The sequence below is a fragment of the Geotrypetes seraphini genome, chromosome 15, assembly GCF_902459505.1.
Source record: "Geotrypetes seraphini chromosome 15, aGeoSer1.1, whole genome shotgun sequence".
NCBI lineage: Eukaryota > Metazoa > Chordata > Amphibia > Gymnophiona > Dermophiidae > Geotrypetes > Geotrypetes seraphini.
Genome location: NC_047098.1, coordinates 18,294,152 through 18,312,522, shown reverse-complemented (window position 1 = coordinate 18,312,522; position 18,371 = coordinate 18,294,152). Strand labels below are relative to the sequence as shown.

At 44.1% G+C, this 18,371-nt stretch overlaps 1 protein-coding gene across 5 annotated transcripts in view; it reads left to right on the top strand.

The window, feature by feature from the left end:
• Positions 1–1,051: 1,051 nt before the first annotated feature.
• Positions 1,052–18,371, top strand: part of PLCH2 (phospholipase C eta 2) — a 599,022-nt gene continuing 581,702 nt past the window's right edge. For 2 of the 5 annotated variants that reach the window (XM_033921959.1, XM_033921954.1), the window contains exon 1: positions 1,052–1,156. The gene's annotated coding sequence lies outside the window, so the exon portion shown is untranslated. Of the gene's footprint in view, positions 1,157–1,590; positions 1,791–2,095; positions 2,207–2,236; positions 2,360–18,371 lie in introns of those variants that run through there. The other 3 variants (XM_033921956.1, XM_033921957.1, XM_033921955.1) reach the window with 3 other exon arrangements.

Below are 18,371 nucleotides of genomic sequence, written 5' to 3'. Positions count from 1 at the left end.
ACCTTGGGTTTTGGCCAGGTACTAGTGACCTGGATTGGCTACCGTGAGAATGGGCTACTGGGCTTGATGGACCATTGGTCTGACCCAGTAAGGTTCTTCTTATGTTCATATCATTAAGGTTACTTTGTATGTTATATTTTATATAGTTCTCAGTTGTATTTCGCCTGTAATAAAAATTTTATAAAATGTGTGAACTAAAAAAAAAGAGAAGAAAACGGGATGGTGATGAGATGATGGGGGAGGGGGGTGTCTTGGAGGGAGATAGGCTAAGAGAAGAGCCAGTGTGGGTAAGCAGACCTTGTTTTAGTTAGAAAACCTGCTTTAAGAGTTCCTGAGCAGTTGGGCTGAATGTATCACTGAAGGGGAAGCCAGTGACTGTCCTTGCTGTCACATTGAAGTTTTATAGCCAAAGTTGTTGGAAAAACAACCCTGTGAAGATCCCCATCTTGACTAGTGGGTAAGCTCTTTGGAGCAGAGACTGCATGTGCCCTCCAGATCATGAAGGTGCTTATAGGTTGGTGCAGTCTACCACCTGATCATAAGAAGCTCTTCTTTCACAGAAGCCCTGAAGGAAAGGGCCAATCCATCCACAGCCAGGAAGTGTAACTTGCCAGGCACATAGGGCACGGCAATGATTAACCAGGTGGCCGTCCCGTGTGCCTTCCGCAACTGGATCACACAGATGTATTTCCTTTGGTTAACCTCATGCAAAAAAAAAGAGCAGATGATTTTTTTTTTCCACTTTAAATTGAAACCCAAACGTTAGGCATAAAAGATGTGCCAGAATCCAACCTGCAGAACAGGTTTTGTTGGAGTTTTTTTTTTTTTTTTGCTAGGAAGAGACTTCTAGCGCTGATCCAGTCTGCTAACACCCTTTCCATTTCTTCCCTCCCACTCTGAACTTGTTACCCTGGAGCTGAGCTCTTTCGTGTTGCTTTGTGCTGCCTGTGACAGGGAGGGAAGTCTTCAAGGGGTAAAAAGAGAGGAGGAGGAGGAGGAGCCACAAACTTCAGAAGCTTGCAGAAAGCTTTTTTTTTTTTCTTCCTCCATACATGTAAAGCTGGGATGCATCATGGAGACAGATATGGCCAGACGTGAACAGCCTCTTTTCCAGGGAAAGATCTAACCCCCCCAAAAAAAAACCAATCCCATACAGGTGTGTTCTTTTGTCTTTCTTTTCCCGGGATAGAGAGAGAAGGAAGGGGTGGCGAGGGACCCTTCTGCAGGACCTGAGTTTATGTTTTGCAGTAACCAGTCACTCCCGGGCTCGCACCAAAACGCGGTGGCCACCAGCCTTTGTCCCCAGGGAGCCAGATCTGGCGAAGCAGCTCTCGTGGGGAGACGAGTGCCGGCTCCGCCGCCTTGTTTTCTGCGACTTCTGCAGGGTGGTATCGGGCTGCAAGAGTATAGCAACGCTCATTTGGAAAAGCAACATGTTTCGGAAAGGAGGAGGAGCCGCTCTGCTCCCTGTCAGACAGGCTAAAGCCGTGCCAGGCAGACGTTGCCAGGACGAGGGCAGGAAAGTGGGAGCGCAGATGACGGCAGGAAGGGGCGTCTGGCCTTGGCACTCAGGGGGGGGGGGGGGGCAAGGCGTATAACAGCTGCCTGAAAAGCAAAGTCTTTCTTGCATTGATTAGGCAGGATCGTCCCTCCCCTCCTGCCCGCTAAAGTTTGGGCAGGTCACTGTTTGTTTGAAGTGAGGTCTGGTCGTTACAGTGTGTGATTTAAGGAAGATCCTCTTGATATGAAGGACCGTTTTCAGTGCTTTTTTCCAGCAAAAGCATTGGAGAGTAGGTTATACTTTTGATGCCCTTTTAGAATTCTAATAATATGCAGTTAAGTGATGGGGGGGGGCGTCTATGCACAGTGGGGTGTTGGGGCTGTGCATGAATTCAGAAGCATTTCTCTTTTGGGGGGGTGGGGTGATAGGGAGAGCTGGGGGCTGGGGCTTCTGTAAGAGTTTCTCTTTCCTCCTCCGGCACTGCTCCCTCACCTCTCTTACTCCCTCGTGGTCCTGTAAACTTTGCTCAGCATGACAGGCCACCTTCAGCCAGCCCCTGGGTCTTCCCTCTGCTGAGTCCCACCCACCGGAAATTGCATCAGAGGACACAGCAGAGGAAAGACTCGGGGCTTGGCCAATGGTAGCTGGTCATGCTGCTGCTGGTGACCAGCATACATTTTATAAGACCATGGGATAGTGAGAAAGGTGAGGGGAGGAGAGAGACTGGGCTGGGGAGGGGAGAGAAAAGGATTAACCAGTAGACCAGGTGAGGTCAGAGGCTGAGCATTTTGATGCCCTTAATCGCCAGCACTCTGGTCCAGAGCCTCACCTGGATCAATGATTAAGCCAGCCCTGACGGTAGGTCACTATTCTGTAATTTGTGTGCAACTGTGGGAAAGACCCATGTCACCCCGTGACCTGCCATGTAAATGCCCCCTTGCATTTGTGCACTAACCCCCCTCTTCTACGAAACTGCGGTAGCAGTTTCTAGCGCAGAGAGCCGCGCTGAACGGCCCGCGCTGCTCCTGATGCTCGTTGAGTTCCTATGAGCGTCGGGAGCAGATCGGCTCCCCGCGCTAGAAGCTGCTATCGCAGTTTCGTAGAAGAGGGGGTAAGATTGCAGAATGCTGGTTAGTGTCCAATTAGCACTTACGCACGCAACTGTAGTCTACAATCTGAGTGCACAAATGATATGTACCTTTCGATGCTCTTTTTAGAAAACGATGAGTCTGTGTCATACATATGTGCACACCTGCTTGTTTGTTACGAGGCTTTGTTGCAGCAAAATAAGGATCTCCTTTAGCGAGTGTCTCTGAGAATGACTTTTTTTTTTTTTTTAACCCACCGCTGCTATTTATTCTCCTCAGTGTTTGCATTCGCGAGGGAGCCCTGCACAGCCCTGAGTCAAAGGGCTTGATTCACCAAGCGTTTGTTCCCATAGACACCGAATGGGAAAAGAATTCTTAGTCAACCAAGCCTGAAGGGCCTGGATGGCTGAGCGCCGTTCTTCGATTATGAATTGTATGACTGAGCCAGGGAAGGAGTTTGGCAAATGCTTGGGGCCCAGGGTACTAGTCATTTGTTCAAGCGATGAGTAGGGAGGTAGACTAGTTCCCTCGGAAAACGGCATTCCCGAAGCGAACAGGAAAGCAGCAGACTGCCATGCTTCAGAGGGTCAATGGATTATGGCCAGCATCTCGTAACTAGCCCAGAAACTGTTAACATGAGACTGTCCCTCTTCCAGACTTCTTAGTAGGGTTACGGTATAGCTCCAGAAAAAGGAGGACGGATTGAGACATCCGGGTTTTACTCCCATTGATGTCTTAATCCGTCCTTTTATCTGGAGCCATATGCTAACCCCAATTCTTAGTGACAAGCTAACCTGCTACTATAATGTTTAATTTTTTTTTAGTCAGTTACTAATGAAATATAGGGCTACATTATTTATTTAATAGATTTAGAAACTGCTTATAATCAAAGCGATATACAAGATAACATTATTGAAACACCCCAAGATCCATAACAAACAAAAATTTAACATTTCAGCGTTCTTACTTCATCTGCTGCTTCTACAAAGTCATTCCGTAAAAGTCAATACATGACCAGAACATGTCAACATTCCATCTATACGTATTACATAAAGGCGTCAACAAACCATTGGGTTTTCAGCTGTTTCCTAAAATTCATATGATCTTTACATAAATCTCTTAACACCAGGGAGCAAATTCCAAAGTTTTATTTACACTCATACAGAAAACATGGTGTCCCTCAGTTTCTTATAGCGAAGGACCTCCACACAGGCCCTGAACCGCCACTGGGGGGAGGGGGGTGCCAGCAGGGAAGGCACGCGGAGAGAAGGAGAGGTACTGGTTTTGGCTGATTGCCTTCAGGATGTGCCTCTCGCTGCAAGAGGCACGTCCTGTAGGCAGTCAGCTGGCGCCTCTCCTCTCCAGTGTCTCGTGGCACACTTCAAATCTCAGGAGGCACACAATTTTCAATACACTACTCTAGATGGATTTCTAGGGTGGTTGTCTGAAGGGCGACTAAATCTCAAGGAGGCGTATTAGAGGCGTGTTTTGGGTGCGACTAGAGTGGGGTTATGATGTGGACATTTTTCTGCAATAAGGCCTGAATTCTCAAACTGTCGCTGATATCAGCGGCTGCCTTAAAAGTTCCTGGAGGAAAAGTCCATAGTCTGTTATTGAGAAAGACATGGGGGGAAGCCAGCGCTTGCCCTGCATCAGTAGCATGGAATGTGCTACTCTGAGATTCTGGAATGTTGCTACTCCTTGGGTTTTGGCCAGGTATTAGGGACCTGGATTGGTCACTGTGAGAATGGGCTACTGGGCTTGATGGACCATTGGTCTGACCCAGTAAGCCTATTCTTATGTTCTTATGCCGATCATGCATCGGCGCCAGTTTTGGAATCATGCTGATGTGAAATATAGGTGCTGGAAATGTGGCCCAGGGTTTTCCGGGCCTATATTTCTGGTGCCTATCTTCGTATGAATCATGCCTACATAGGCACAGGCAGCCAGTGAAGCATACAGTAGTATGCAGAGAAGGGGATGTACTTTTTTATAGCCAAATAACAGCCTGATTGCAGTGTTTTTAATCAATTGGAGTTTGGAAGGAGGCTATGCCCATGTAGAGAGAATTGCAATAGTCGAGTTGTGTTAGAACACCATTCACATACCCTCCAATCAGAGATATCAAGCGGAAAAAACTGTATGATGGCTACTAGTCATACAGGCAGCAAGACTAGACCACCAACTCTCCAATCTACTAATCGTGACCAATGTTCCCTCTAAGCTGAGCGCATGAGCGATCGCTCACTATTCTCATTGGCGTCGCTCATAATTTTTCTCGTGTCGCTCACTAAAATACGCAGTGGGAAACTGAGGACTGCATAGTAAGATCCCCGACGCACTTCCGACGCAGGTGGGAATCGTGAGAGGAGCTGCTGCCACGTCTTCAGTGGCGTACCAAGGCCAGGTCCGGATCTGGCCAGCTGTGCACCCCCCTAAGGCTGCCGTCGGAGAGGAAGTTCGGGCCAGCCAATCGCTGCCTGGCTGGGAGGAACTTCCTCTCCGACGGCAGAATTGACGTCGGGGGAATGCTGGTCGGTCCGACGGTGGGAAGCAGAGAGAGCTTGGGGCAGCCGCGGCACTGGCTTTGGGGCCTGTTTCCCTCAATGGTGACAGCAGTGGCTTTGTGGAGGGTAGGGAGAAAAAGAAAGAAAGGGGGCAGGCAGGGAGACAGAAGGGAAACAGAGAAAAAGAAAGGGGGCATCAAGAGAGAAAAAAGAAAGAAAGGGCAAGGAGAGAGGAAGAAAAAGTTAGGGGAGGGAATGAGGTCTGGAGGAGAGGAAGCATACAGGCTGAAAGATTGGATGCACAGTCAGAAGATGAAAGTGCAACCAGAGACTCATGAAATCACCAGACAAGGTAGGAAAAATGATTTTATTTTAAATTTAGTGATCAAAATGTCTGAATTTATATCTGCTGTCTATAGGTCCCCTTTTACTAAACCGCAATAGTGTTTTTTAGCACAGGGCGCCTATGAGCGTCGAGAGCAGCGCTGGGCATTTAGCGCAGTTCCCTGCGCTAAAAACTGCTATTGTGGTTTAATAAAAGGAAGGGGTATATTTGTCTATTTTTGTATGGTTGTTACTGAGGTGACAATGCATAGAGTCATCTGCCTTGACCTCTTTGAAAAAAACCCAGAATAGGAATGATAATTAACATTTTCTCAGCGTATAGTGTGCTTTGTGTTTTTTAATTTTATTGTTGGTAGATCATTTTGACTTGGTCATTTTAAAGTAGCTCGCAAGCCCAAAAAGTTTGGGCACCCCTGAGCTAGAGCGTTGAAACTGTGTTTTTCTATTTTATCCCCCCTTTTACAAAACTGTGGAGCGTTTTTTAGCACCAGCCGAGGTGGTAGCAGCTCTGATGCTCAGAATTTTATAAGCGTCAGAGCTGTTACCACCGTGGCTAAAATCCACACTACAGTTTTGTAAAAGGGGGAGGGATTAGTTTGTGATGACATATTCCATATTAGGCGAAAGTGTTTTCTGTGTTCTGTGTGTTCGAAAGACATGGTTTTCTGTTAGGATTGACGGTGTAGGATTGATCTGTGCTGGTCTGGCTTGTTTAGTTTTACAATGGGTGTATTGATGTACTGCTCACTGCAATATGTAAGATGCTGCCTTTTCCTAAGTACTCATGTGTGACATGTGGCTTGTTACTAAAAATCATGTTTTTCGTACAGATGGGAGGGGGGGATGCCAAAAAATGAATGGCCCCGGGTGTTACATATGCTAGGTACGCCACTGTATGTAAAGATACCAGAAAGCTGGCGAAGCAAAAACTTAAGTAAATTTCTAAGTTTTGAGTATTTAACCCTCTCACAATCTCACGGGCACTCGTCCTCTGCGCCTGCTCATAAATTTGTGGAGTATGTAACTTGTCGCTTATGCATATTTTTTTTTGCACACACCTCATCAATCTTTAGAGGGAACATTGATCGTGACCCCAGACTACAAACCTTTCAGAAAAGAAATAAAAACCCTGCTATTCAAGAAATCCATGAAGACTAACTAACACAGTATGAAACATTTCAATCCTCTGAAGCAACCCGCGCTACTCTGTAACACCTATGGACATGTCCAGAAATCCTCTTCTGTATTCCACAAGGTAATGGCGGAATAAAAAAAAAAATCACTAATGTAATGTAATAGGCGCTTTAAGCCACTTAACGCTGCTTCCAGCATTGGCCACGTGTACTTTGGCATTCGGCGGCCTAAAGCGCCCATGTAAGCGCGATTCTGGCACCGGTTTTCTAGGCGCCGGTATGCACCTCAAATCTCGGTTAAAAACGCCATTTGGACGGCATTTTTAATGGAGGTATGGGCACCTCTACCAGTGTCTGGAAAATCGGTGCTAGTTGAAGAATCCGGGCCTGATTGAATATTTTAGAAAACGTCTTAGGGCTAGACCTGTTTTAACTACTGGAGGGATGAAGGCTTGACCCCCCCCCCCTACAGTCACTGAACCCTCCTGCCCCTCAAGGATGTGAACGAAACAGTGTAAACCTGCCTGTACGATAGCTTCAGATATTATGGCCAGTCCTAGTAGAGCAACAAAAAGGTTCCTGGAGTAGCTTATTGGGCAGAAGTGCTGCCCGATTCAGGGAAAAAAATGTTCAATTTGATTTGGCCTATAGAATCGATATTTGGATTCCATTCAATTCGCTTTTCCTGCTCAATCGGGCGTTTTTGGGGTTTTTTCCCCAAACATTCTGACGGGTTTATTTTGTAGCCTTTCCACCCTCCCTACCCCCCTTTTCTCACCCCACCCCCATGCCAGTGCTGTGATATAAACAAAATAAACAAAAAAAGACCTTTCCTCTCTCTGTTAGGTCTAGATCACGCTCGCTGTCTAACACCAGCTCTGGCAGGACACACGTTTCAAATCTGACATATTGTAATCACAAAATAGAAAATAAAATCTTTTTTTTTTTTTTTTTCTACCTTTCACTGCCTTATCCAACATTTGTTTTTTCCCCCACTGTCTACCATCGCTCATTCTCCCTGCCTTGTGCCCATGGTCAAACCTCTCTATTCCCCTCCAAGCAGCATCTTTTTTAATGGTTCAAAAAGATAGTTGCACTGAGGAAAAATGCATCTGAGGAAAGGCCATTTTCAAAACAAAAAGACAGACATTCTGTTTCAAAAATGCTCGTTTGATACTGAATTTTTGTACGTATTCTGCAAAACGTCCAAGCTCAGATTTGGATGTCATATCAAAAATGTCCCTCTAAAGCAGTGGTCTCAAACTCAAACCCTTTACAGGACCACATTTTGGATTTGTAGGTACTTGGAGGGCCTCAGAAAAAAATAGTTAATGTCTTATTAAAGAAATGACAATTTTGCATGAGGTAAACTCTTTTTTCCCACTGCAGCTCCTTGTGATTCTGGCCAGAGTCATTTAACCCTCCATTGTCCAGAGTCACAAGGAGCTGCAGTGAGGGAGTGGGGGTTGGGGTGGGAAATAGCATACCATTGATTGTGCAATTACTCCTGCTTTTACAAAATCATAGCGCAGTTTTTAGCGCTGATCATGTCGGGTAACAGCTCCGACGCTCATAGGAATTCTATGAGCGTCAGCGCTGGTACTGCCGCAGCCGGCGCTAGAAACCATGCTATGATTTTGTAAAAGAGGGGGTTAATTACGATTACACCGGGCCGCGTCCGAAGGTCCTCTGAGCATGCATGGATGCGGCACACATTGTTAATGAATAGAGTTAAAGCCAAAAGCGTAGCCAGTTTTTTTGATGACGGGGGGAGCAAACCTTTTGTAAAATAGGCCCCAGTGTGAAGCTGAAAGGCTGATCTCCGTTGGCACTGTTTTATTCAAAATCAGTTGGGGGGGTCTAGCTATGCCTCAGGTTAAAGCAAATAGTGATCAGATACAATGTCTGTGCCTTGTTTTAAGAATCAAACATTTCTGGACATGTTTGATTAAAACCAAATAAATAACAGCAACATTTGCATAGCCTGTCAGCATTTTTAATCCCAGTCAAAACAAAAAGTCAGCCTTTGTGAAATGGCATCAGCAGAGTGTACCATGGGGGGGATTCTGACGCTGGGAGCATTTGTTCCTCTCTGAAAGAAAAGCATCACATGGAAGGGAAGGATATTTGCTTTAAAAACAAGGATCTTAATTGAACAATTCCTGGCACTTGTAGGGAATATCTAGAAAGTCTGTTGAGACTGTTGCGGACAGACTGGGGATGCCTATTTCGGTTGCATTTTAAGAAAATAGTTTTTCAATAATTATTTATTCCAAGATCGTTTTTTTCCCCTAGAATTTGCAAAGCTGTATTTTGTCATCAGTCTGATCTGGGGATTAATGGGTGTCTGTTCTTTAAAGTTTGTTTTATTGCCAGCTTTTTCATGCTTCTGCTTAAACTATTGAAGCCTGTCTGCAAAGTTTGATGTCGTTAAAGAGACACTCTTATATCCTGCACGGGCTGCAATAGACCGCAAATCATCCTGATGTGTAAGCCCGGTTTCCTTAGGAACAGAAAGACTAACCGTGTCATTGTGAAGCTCTTATCTGGCCTTGATTCCCAGTTTGTTTACTGTGTTTTGATTTTTCATGAGAACTTTGGCGTGTCTATATCTATATATATAAAATCGGAGGTATGTATGTGTGTATGTGCCGCGATCACGCAAAAACGGCTTGACCGATTTGAACGAAACTTGGTATGCAGATCCCTCACTACCTGGGCTGATATGTTCTGGGGGTCTCGCGGCTCACCTGTACACGGGGGAAGAGCTACAAACAGAAAATCAGATATCACCCATTCATGTCAATGGAAAAAATGTAAAAAGCTGCCATTCTCACAATAATTCAAAAACGGCTTGACCGATTTGAACGAAACTTGGTATGCAGATCCCTCACTACCTGGGGTGATATGTTCTGGGGGTCTCTCGGCCCACAACTCTATGTTGCTTGCTCAAGGGTCGGGTCACCCAAGAATTTATATGTTCTTGCTCCTGGAGGTGAAACTAAAAATGTTGTTTATAATCACGTTTTGCGTTAGTTGTATTCAGTGTTCCCGCTAAGCTGCGCTGGCGTGCGCTGGCGCACAAAATATTACATCGCAGCGCACAAGTTTCACGTCACAGCGCACACTCGAGCGGAGGTGAGAGGAAGCGGCGGCGGTCTGCCCTGATCGCCTAAGATGCAGCAGCGGCGGCATCCCCGTAATTTACGGGGATCATGAAAGGAGCCGCCGCTGCTGCATCTTAGGCGATCAGGGCAGACCGCCGCCGCTTCCTCTCACCTCCGCTCGAGTGTGCGCTGTGACGTGAAACTTGTGCGCTGCGATGTAATATTTTGTGCGCCAGCGCACGCCAGCGCAGCTTAGCGGGAACACTGTTTTGTATTCATTTTGTCAAATATTTCACATTATAATTTGAATATTGTACTTTTTATTAAGCTGTAAAAAAATAATTTCATTCACCACTACAAAGTATCTTTATTTGAATCCATTTACAGTGTTATTGCTATAATTAAATACCCGTGCAACGCCGGGGCATCAGCTAGTTTAAAATAAAATTTAAAAAAATGAACAACCAAAAAAAACAATGACAAAACTCACAGTAGTTCAGAGAAATTGGCTTCCTGCTGGTGCCAAGATGGAAAAATAGAAGATCCCACACAAGTTGCATCTCACCAGCCCACATGCTTCCCTCAGAATGCCGTGATTGCAACTAGAGAGTTGCACGGGGACAGAAATCCCACCCATCCCCGCCAGGATCCTCTCCATCCCCACCCGTCTCCGTCAGGATCCTCTCCGTCCCCACCCATCCCCGTCGGGATCCTCTCCGTCCCCGCAAGGATTTACCTCCATCCCCGCCCGTCCCCCTAAAAAGCAGCAATTACTTCTGACAGGATCATCAATTCCACAGTTTCTTTTGAGTTTGCGCTGCTGTTTTCCTTGTGGAATCTCTTTGGTGGAACCCTTTTTTTGTTTTCTGTTCAGGTAATTAACTTATAAACCCAAATTATTGTATGTATGAATGATATGTTACCTAAATTTTTGAACTCTTTGTACATCGCCTAGAATTTTGAATAGGCGATAAATCAAACTATCTAATAAACTTGGAAACTTGGAAACTCTTTTACTAAGGCTGACGTGTCCATTATATTATATGGACGAACCCTGCTTCCAAAGCTTTCCATCCCCGTGGGAGTCCCAATGGCTAGAAGGGGGTTGCCGTGGGAGTCCCGTGGGCCAGAGGGGGGTCCCCATTGGAGTCTTGTGGGTTAGGGGGGATTCCCGCGATCCCCATTCCTGTGCAAACCTCTAATTGCAACTGAATTACTGTATTTTAAGTTGGTCTACAAGGATTCCAGTTTTTCTACAGGACCCTAGTTTACCAGAACTCTGCACATTCTTAAGAGTTCAGTTACAAAAGACAGAGAGAGGCAGCCAAATAATAATTAAAAAACAAAACACTTTGATTCAGTTAATTGAATGAGGCAGAGAAACCAATGGAAAAGCGGATAGCTGCCATAAACATGGAGCCTGGGAGGATAGAAAGGTTTTCCTGGTCTCATGGCAGAAAGTGTGTTTAGGGTAGGCTACAAGTGGGCTAGAAGCGCTGGAGACAGATAAGACCAGTCATTCGGATAATAAATGTCAAATACTTAGGCTTCGATAATGAAAGCTAAACTGAACTTTTTTCTCCATTATTGTAAAACCATAAATGAAATCAGGCCTGACTTCTGCCTTCGATAATTAGCTGCTTTCACATTCCATTACAGCAGTGTGTGAATGTCAGTAAGCATGAATAACATTTTAACTTAGTGCAGTGGAAAAAACTGGAGTAGGCTAGTTGTTAGTGCACTGGGCTGAGCTGGATTTCATCACTACTGCAGCTCCTTGTGACCCTGGGCAAGTCACTTAACTGTCCATTGCTCCAGGTACATAACTTAGACTTAGACACCAAGCACAGAAAACTTAGAAAGTTTCAAGTTCATTCAGAATTTTATATACAGTCCAGTCGGCCTTCTAGGCGGTGAACATTGTCTTAAAAACATATATGAAATAACAATACATCATTAAAACAATAATCATTATTAAAAACATTTAGAAACAAAAAGGGGAGAAAGGGTAGAACTACAATTTATCAAGTAAAAAAAAAAAAAAAAAAGAGAACATATAGGGAAAAAACAAAAGGGAAGGTGTCTAAAAGTAGAATAAAAAAACTATGTAGCCCTAAAAAGGGCATTTAGGTCTCGAAAGCATCAAGAAAAAAAAATGTTTTTAAATTCGTCTTAAAACGGTGAAGAGTTGATTCTTCCCGTAAGTGGACCGGAATATTATTCCAAAGAGATGGAGCGCTGACAGAGAAAATAGTAGACCTCATTGTGTTGATAAACTTCAGAGACGGGACAGATAAAAGATGGCAGTAACCATTATCTCTTCTAAGAGATCCCACATGCCTATCCCAGGCTTTCTTGAATTCAGACACAGTCTCTGTTTCCACCACCTCTTCCGGGAGACTGTTCCGCAAATCTACCACCCTTTCTGTGAAAACAGTAGATACAGGTCCTGGATCTGATGGGCCGCCGCGTGAGCGGACTGCTGGGCATGATGGACCTCTGGTCTGACCCAGCAGAGGCACTTATGTTTTTATGTTAAGTGTCTCCTTAGATTACTCCGGAGCCTGTCACCTCTTAACTTCATCCTATGCCCTCTCATTGCAGAGTTTCCTTTCAAATTAAAGAGACTCGACTCATGCGCATTTACATTGCATTAAACATCTCTCTCATATCTCCCCTCTCCCGCCTTTCCTCCAAAGTATACAGATTGAGAGATCTTTAAGTCTTTCCCCATATGCCTTATATAGTATTTGCTTTGATCGTGGTGTATCAAATCCATGATCCTTTCCTGATTCCAGGATTAAATGTGAAAGTCTGTGCCAGTGGTATAGCCAGATGGCCAATTATGGGTGGGCCTTGGCCCAATAGGAGTGAGCATAAAATTTTCCCTCGGCCCCTCCCCCACCCACAGAGGAAGGAAAAGCAGCGTAGGGCAGTGGTTTCAAACTAGCGGCCCGGGGGCCACATGCGGCTCTCCAGGTACTATTTTGAGGCCCTCGGTATGTTTATCAAGTTTCAAGTTTATTTACATTTGATGGATCGCCTATTACAATATCTAAGCGATGTACAAATTAAAAACCAACAGATTTTGGTAATACATTTAATATTGTGGGACAAGACATTAGACAGAGGGATTGGACATACATGAATGAGTGGGTAAGAGGGGAAAAAGTTACAATTGTAATGTTTAGTGAAATTACATAAAACGGGAAGTACATTAAGTAAGAATGGGATAGAAATGTAAAAAGTTTTAGTTGATTATTATGAAAATGCAGGAAATTGGAATATATTTGTCATAAATCAAATGCATCTTGAAATAAATATGTTTTTAAAATTTTTTTAAAAGAAGTGATGTCTTTTTCAAGTTTAATAAAATTTGGGAGGGCATTCCACAAGGAAGGTGCTACAACTGAAAACATATTATTTCGTCTTGTGCCGATAACCCTCAAAGACGGGATTGAAAGTAGATTCATTGAAGACGATCGTAGGGAACGAGAAGAATTGTAAGGGACAATCATTTTTGATATGAATAGGGGCTCATTGAAGATTAATGTTTTATAAACCAAAAATATAACTTTAAAGGTGATTCGATGAGAGATACAAAAGTAAAATAAAAGAGTTTCTTGATCATACGTCTCTTTAACTATAAATGACACTATTATTATTAAGACTTAGCCAAAAGGAAAGATTTATAAGCTATAAAGAGTTTTACCTCAAGCAAAATTGTCATTTCTTTAATAAGACATTACCGTAACTATTTTTTTCTCAGGCCCTCCTAGTTCCTACAAATCCAAAATGTGGCCCTGCAAAGGGTTTGAGTTTGAGACCACTGGCGTAGGGTGAGGCGCCGAGCACTCAGTCTGGATGGCAAAAGGCACCCATAAGCAAGTCAAAGATTATCAGAGTCATCCTGAAACGTCTCCCTTATGAAAAATGTTGACATTGTATTTGACAAGCACTGGCCCAGAAGATCTTTATGCCCTGAAACAACTGTAATGATGAGCTTTAAACCTAAGTGGATTCTGTGGGCTCTGGGCTTTAAAGGCTGCTTCGAGCTATGCATAGTGCTCCACAATGAAGTGGTTATGCCAGTGTCTCTCAAACTGTGTGCCCCAGTGCAGCGGTGTGCCCTGAAGAGATTCCGGGTGTGCCATGAGCGATTCCAGAATTTTACTTTATTTTTAAAAATTCCCTTCATAAGTATACATTAGAATAGATGAGACGTATGTTGTATATGCAGGAGTCTGCCAATACTATGAGTGTCATAAGAACATAAGCAGTGCCTCTGCTGGGTCAGACCAGAGGTCCATCGTGCCCAGCAGTCCGCTCATGCGATGGCCCATCAGGTCCAGGACCTGTATAGTAATTCTCTATCTATACCCTTCAATCCCCTTTTCCTTCAGAAAATCATCTAGTCCAGTGGTCTCAAACTCAAACCCTTTGCAGGACCACATTTTGGATTTGTAGGTACTTAAAGAGCCTCAGAAACAATAGTTAATGTCTTATTAAAGAGTTTGAGACCACTGAGTTAAGGGGAACGGTTAATCTGCTGGCTGGGTTGGAAGGCAGAGGGGAGAACAGGACAATCAAGCCATTGTGACATCACTGATGAGGTTGGCTCTTATTGGTGGAATGAGGCATTATGACATCACAATCTCAGCTCTGCTTCCCAAAGACAAACAGGATGTCATGGTTACAGTTAAGCCAGTGGTCTCAAACTCAAACCCTTTGCAGGGCCACATTTTGGATTTGTAGGTACTTGGAGGGCCTCAGAAAAAAAATAGTTAATGTCTTATTAAAGAAATGACAATTTTGCATGAGGTAAAACTCTTTGTAGTTTACAAATCTTTCCTTTTGGCTATGTCTTAATAATAATAAGTCTAAGTCTTGTAAAATCCCGATACCTATTAGTAAAATCCTGACACCTATTAATATTATTTTATTGGTTATTGATTCAACCTTTGTTGGGGACACTGTTTCACTACCACTCTTGGGAACCTTTGACCTTTTTGGCTTTTTGTGGGTCTCTTAATAATAATATTGTCATTTATAGCTAAAGAGACATATGATGAAGAAACTGTTTTATTTTAATTTTGTGATTATGATAAAAATAACGAAGGCCTCAAAATAGTACCTGGCGGGCCGCATGTGGCCCCCGGGCTGCGAGTTTGAGACCACTGATCTAATTCCTTCTTGAAACCCAATAGTGTACTCTGTCCTATCACGCCCTCTGGAAGCGCATTCCAGGCGTCCTCCGCCCTTTGGGTGAGGAAGAACTTCCTAGCATCGGTTCTGAATCTGCCCCCTCTCAATTTTTCCGAATGCCCTCTCGTTCTTGAAGTTTTTGAAAGTGTCTGTGTGAGTAAGGCTACAACCACCCAGACAAGCATCATTCTGTGACGTGATTGGTCCTTGAAAACTAACGGCAAGTCATTTTAGGGCTCCTTTTGCAAAGGCGCGTCGGGGCCTTAGTGCGCACCAGCCGCTACCGCCTCCTCTCAAGCAGGTGGCTGTTTTTCGGCCAGCGAGCGCTACTCCGGTGCATGCGCTAAAGACGCTAGCGCACCTTCATTAAAGGCGCCCTTAGTTTTATTATTGATGCAGTAGTTCTCCTAACTTGAGCAACAAAGCAATCGAGGCTCTGTTTTCATTTGGACCTTCTTATCTTTGCAAACTTGAATTTTCAACTCTGACAGAGATAAAATCTAAAAAAAAAATCCAGAGAACGACTGCAGATGGTGGATGACGGAATGCGTGTTTGCTTGTCGACTATCGAGCCGTGTTTTGAGTTAATTTGCACTCAGAACAAACACATACATCGTATTGCAATTTTATTTTACCTAGGTGTTAGAATTACCCATACATAGCTTAATTTTTTTGTTGGTTTTGCAATGTTATAATTTCAATTACAGTATAATGTGCCTTGGAAAACATTTGCTCCATGTAGTTTGCCGGAGCTAAAAAAAAGTTTGGGAGACACTGGGTTATGCCAACATCACTTCACTAGGGCAGGGGTAGGCAATTCCATTCCTCGAGAGCCGGAGCCAGGTCAGGTTTTCAGGATCTCCACCATGAATATGTATGAGATGGATTTGCATGCACTGCCTCCTTAAGATGCAAATCTATCTCATGCATATTTATTGTGGATATCCTGAAAACCCGACCTGGCTCCGGCTCTCGAGGACCAGAATTGCCCAACCCTGCACTAGGGCTATATAACAGACTGGATGCACCCAGCAGTAGAGAATAGTTTTCAAGGCCAACCAATTCACCATCTGCTTAGATCTTAAAGTCTGGGGTGAGGAACAGTGGCACTCGTTGCCTTAGATTTTGAACACAAGAGCTTCTTGTTCAGGAGACGGAGTTATTATCTGTGCGTGCCCTGATACCATTAATTAGAATCATGTTCCCAATTTATTATTCTTGATCAACTTCACAACCCTGATGCTTGTCTCAGAAGAATGGGATTTTTTTTTCTTTTAGAACAAGATGTGCTTTCTTCTCAAGATGCGATCAGGTGTCGCTTGCCTCTGGACCGGGAATGTTGTGAACAATACACTCAAGAAGCCACGGTGTAACTGTGCTCTGGGAAAGGGAGGTGGGGGGAGGAGGGAGTCTGCACATTGCCGGTATTGATAGAATCGGGATGGACCATCCAAATCCTTAATGGTATAGAACTGGTCAAAGTGAATTGATTTTTTTACTCTTTCAAAAAGTACAAAGAGGGACACTGGTGAAGTTACATGGGAATACTTTTGAGGAAATATTTTTTCACTCAGTGACTACTTAAGCTCTGAAACTCATTGTCAGAGGATGTGGTAACAGCAATTAGCCTATCTGGGTTTAAAAATGGTTTGGACAAGTTCCAGGAGGAAAAGTCCATAGTCTGCTATTGAGACAGACATTGCTAGCCTTGTGATCAGTAGCATGAAATGTTGCTATTGTGTGGGCTCTGTAACAGCAGTTAGCGTAACTGGGTTTATTATTATTATTTTAAAATTTATATACCACACTTCACGCTACACAACCCCACACGAACAACCAGAAACCGAAACATCTTTACCTCTTTACATACCCAAAGATCACAGGCTGCAAATACAAATCCTTTGGACAGAATCTTCATGTTCCAAGCAAGCAGACAGCAATAAATAGAGCCAGGCAGACCTACGGCGCATTTTGAAAACCAATTAAAACCGTTCTATTTGACAAATTCATCGCCTAAACAGATGTCCTTCACTCACTATGATATTTCCCCTTTGCAAACCTGATGTAATTTCCTCACGTGACCCCTATTTCTTACGTAACGTTTCTCTTCTTGCATTCTGCAATTCGCTGATTGTCCAGCCTTCTTTCAATGCGAACCGCCTAGAAGTCATTTGACTATGGCGGTATGGAAAAATAAAGTTATTATTATTATAAGGGCTCCTTTTACTAAGGTGCGCTAGCTAATCGCGCTAAATGAAAAATACTAACCCAAGCTCTATGGAGGCGTTAGCGTTTAGCGCGTGCGGTATTGTAGCATGCGCTAAAACCGCTAGCGCACCTTAGTAAAAGGAGCCCTAAAAGGTTTACGATAATAAAACTTACATAAACCCCCTATTTTACTGAGGTGCGCTAACCGATTAGCGTGTGCTAAACTCTAACACGTCCATAGACTAACATGCACGTGTTAGCGTTTAGCGCGCGCCAGTTGGTTAGCGCACTTTAGTAAAAACAGGGCCAAAGTTAATATCACAAAATATGGTTTTAAAATCTTTGCTCTTAAAAAATGATCTTGTGCTCCAGAATCAACCAAATACATCACAAAAATGCTGTAACAAACAGCTGAGTTTTTTTAACTGTTTCTTAAATTGTAACTGATTTGAACGTAATCATAAGTTCTTCTAGGACAAGCAGGATGAGTCAGCCACATGTGGGTGTTGTCCCAACAGCTCCCAATTTGCGGATAAGCGCTCCAATAGCTCAGAGAGATTTTTTTTCTCTCTCTATGAGCACGTACAATGCCCGGGCCCCACTGGGCATGCCCGAGCCCTACCCATTTCCCCCTGCTTCCCCCTAATCCCCAGTCTTTAGTCTCCGCCTGTTCCCATCGGTCGGATTTTCTACAGCTCTCCATTACAACTTTTCTACTCATCACTTGAAGATGCCTGAATCATCAAAAGAAATGACTGGGATGCAGGAGAAGGATGAATGCACTGGATCCTCATGAATTGTGCGTCCGCTGATTGGATCCGGCGCACGAGGTTCCGTGTTGCTTGCATTGTGCGCACATGTCTTCGTGACCACGCAAGCTGAACCCCTGCTTACATAGTGCCTGCCTGTATCCGCACGCACGTAAGCCGTACCAGCCCTGCTTACATTGTGCCTGCCTGTATCCGCACGCACGTAAGCTGAACCAGCCCTCCTGGAATTGTGCCCACCTGGTTTCGTGAGCACTCTAGCTGAGGAAGAGGGCACTGAGAAACTCCATGGAAAGGAGTGAAGCCTGGGAATCAGCCTGCACAAGCCAGCCTGCTGTAATAAACAGCTGAGTTTTTTAAACTGTTTCTTAAATTGTAACTGATTTGAACGTAATCATAAGTTCCCTACCAAGGCATTCCACAACGTTAAGCCAGCAATGCAAAAAAGTCTGCATATCTCCCCCGTACTATCGGGTCACATAACTTTTGGTTTTCGGATCGCAAGGATCT